Source organism: Apium graveolens, chromosome 7, assembly GCF_009905375.1.
Source record: "Apium graveolens cultivar Ventura chromosome 7, ASM990537v1, whole genome shotgun sequence".
Lineage (NCBI taxonomy): Eukaryota > Viridiplantae > Streptophyta > Magnoliopsida > Apiales > Apiaceae > Apium > Apium graveolens.
The window spans coordinates 33,820,514-33,823,328 of record NC_133653.1 but is presented as its reverse complement, the minus strand read 5'-3'; the positions used below and the strand labels follow the sequence as shown (position 1 = coordinate 33,823,328).

The following is a 2,815-nucleotide window of genomic DNA, read 5'->3' as shown; positions in this document are numbered from 1 at the left end:
TACTGAGCGCTATTGCAGAAAGTTTCTTTGTAAAACTAGTGAAGTGATCAACAAGGAGTGGGGGAGTTGGCTTAGAGCTGCACCTAGGAGATCGGGTTATCCGATGAGAAGCCGATGGTTGCATTAAGAACATGATAAGGATTGGGAGGAGCGTCAGGGAAGGTATGATAAGTGAATTTTATATCCACTTGGAACGCTTCGTATTGGCTTAAGTTGGTGTTTTGTGTTCAAGTATGTGGTGTTTTTAATGTGTTTTGTGTTGAGTCATTTCAGAGCACTAATCAGGAGGTGGAAAGGAGCTTTACAATGATATTAAGCTAAAAAGAAATTAGGAATGGAGTTGCGGAAGATCGCACGAAAAATGGAGTACAAAAGAAGAAAATTCAGAATTTCAGCAGAAGGGGAACGCGCCCGCGCCTGAAGCAGGGCGGTCGCGCCAGTTTTCCACAGAACTGCGCGCCCGTGCCGATCAAATCCTGCAGAATCCCGTTTCTATTATAATTCGAAGATTTGGAGAGTTCAAGCAATCCAGGGGCCTATATATAACGAAAAGAAGACGTTTTTAATAATAAGAAAGTCGGGGAGAATATTAAGAAGACCTAGAGCACACGAGACGGCTAAGAAGAAGAAGAATTAGTTTCATACTTTTGTATTCTTCGATTTAGGCGATACTTTTGGATGCTTGTTTTGTTCTTGTTCAAAACCCTAGTACTTATATATTCTATCGTAGTATTCTGAACTTATTTATTACCATATTTTCATTGTAACCCATGGTGACGATGTGTTCGATCATGAACTAATCGTTATCATGGGGTTTCAACGGATTTATTTATGGATTTCAATAGTTAACTGTTCTAAATTTTTAGTGTGTGGTGATTTATGATGTCCTAGTTTGGTTGTGCTTATTCGTCTTTGATGTGTAACTAACATCTAAGATTGTTTGTTAATCTCTATTGAAGCGACAATGAATATAGAAGTTTAGAATTTGCCATGTTAGCATAGGTTTATGTATGAATTTACATGCATAATTCGTAGTGTAATTTTAACCATTTTACACACCCTATATAATTAAAATTGATAAACTGTTCTTAAACCGTTATGTTTCCAAATTCTATAGACATATAGGGTCTAAGCATAATTGGTGTCTACTCAACTTCTATCTTGATTATGGATGCTTAGTAGTAGGGTATACGTATATCGAAAGATATCGTATACTAATTTCGTGTTATCTGATTAGTTATCATCACAATCGCATACTATTATTAAAGACATAAACTTTAAATAAAGTAATTAATGAAGTTAGAATCCCATGTTTTATTCTCGTATAAGTAAATCACTTTTAATCTCTTAGTTAACGCATGCTAGTATAATCTCTTAAGTAGTTAATCAACTCAAACTTGTTACTTGTCTTAGCTGTGAACGATAATCATACATTGTTGCATAAGTGCATAATCTGAATTTAACCTAAACCAATCTCTGTGGGAACGAACTTGACTTAAATCTTATACTACTTGTGATCACGTACGCTTGCGTGTATTTTCGTGTGTGTTTTAGTGCGAACAATTTTTTGGCGCCGCTGCCGGGGATCGATGTTAAATTTTAGTTTATGTGCTTGACATCAGTGGTCGTTAAAGTTTACTGACTCAGATTATTTTACTTATAAGGTTACTTTGTTGTGTTTCAGGTACTCTAGAGAGCGTGTATGCGAACACGGTCACAATCTCGTAAGGAAACACTAGACGAAGTTGAAGAATTGAAAGGAGAAGTTGTTGAAGAAGTTGAAAAAGTTGAAGAAGAAGAAGCGATCATTACAATGGGAGAACTAGCAGCAGCGACGAAAGTGTTAATGGATTATTCTCAACCAAAGATCAATGACATTCAATCTAGCATTTTTAGGCCAGCTATCGCAGCTAATACCTTTGAGATCAAGCCTGGCACGATTCAGATGGTTCAGAATTCAGTCCAGTTTGGGGGTTCTCCAACGGAAGATCCCAATATGCACATTAGGGATTTCATCGAGATCTGTGACACCATCAAGTTCAATAATATTTCTGAAGATGCTGTGAAATTGAGACTTTTCCCATTCTCTCTGAGAAATAAAGCTAAGAGTTGGCTGCACTCTCTACCACCAGTTCTATTGCGATATGGGAGGATCTTGCTCACAAATTTCTTATTAAATTTTTCCCTATGGTAAAGATAATTGTAATCAGGAATGCTCTCACTCAATTCGCGCAGAAATCAGGTGAATCTTTATGTGAGGCTTGGGAGCGCTATAAGGAGATGCTTAGGAAGTGTTCTCATCATGGAATGCCTGACTAGATAGTGATCAATTGTTTTATAATAGTTTGGGAACACAGTCAAGACATATGCTCGATGCAGCATCAGGTGGAGTATTATGGGCTAAGAGCTATGAGGAAGCTTATGAGCTGATTGAGAGGATGACCGCTAATGAATATCAGAATCTAACTCAGAGATTAACACAAGGCAATGTGGCAGGAATTATGGAGTTGAATACAACTACGGTTATCGTTGCTCAGCTAAAGGCATTAACTATGAAGTTTGATTCTCTGACCAACTATGGTGTTCATCAGATAACTAGTGTTTGTAAGCTTTGTGCAAGATCGCATGCGACGAAGCAATGTGCTATATATAGTGAATCAGCTCAGTTTGTGAGCAACTTTCAGAGGTTGCAACAACCTGTTCCTGCTACTTATCATCCTAACAACCACAACCATCCTAACTTCAGCTGGAGCAATAATCAGGGTGGTATGCAACAGCCACAACAGCCTTACAAACAGTTTGGAAACAAGCCTTT

General features: G+C 37.8%; 1 non-coding gene across 1 annotated transcript; it reads right to left on the bottom strand.

Moving 5' to 3' along the window:
* Nucleotides 1-2,202: 2,202 nt before the first annotated feature.
* On the bottom strand, nucleotides 2,203-2,309 carry LOC141676259 (small nucleolar RNA R71). Its single transcript, XR_012556857.1, has one exon. It is a non-coding gene; the product is annotated as a small nucleolar RNA R71 (small nucleolar RNA).
* Between the last annotated feature and the right edge of the window lie 506 nt (nucleotides 2,310-2,815).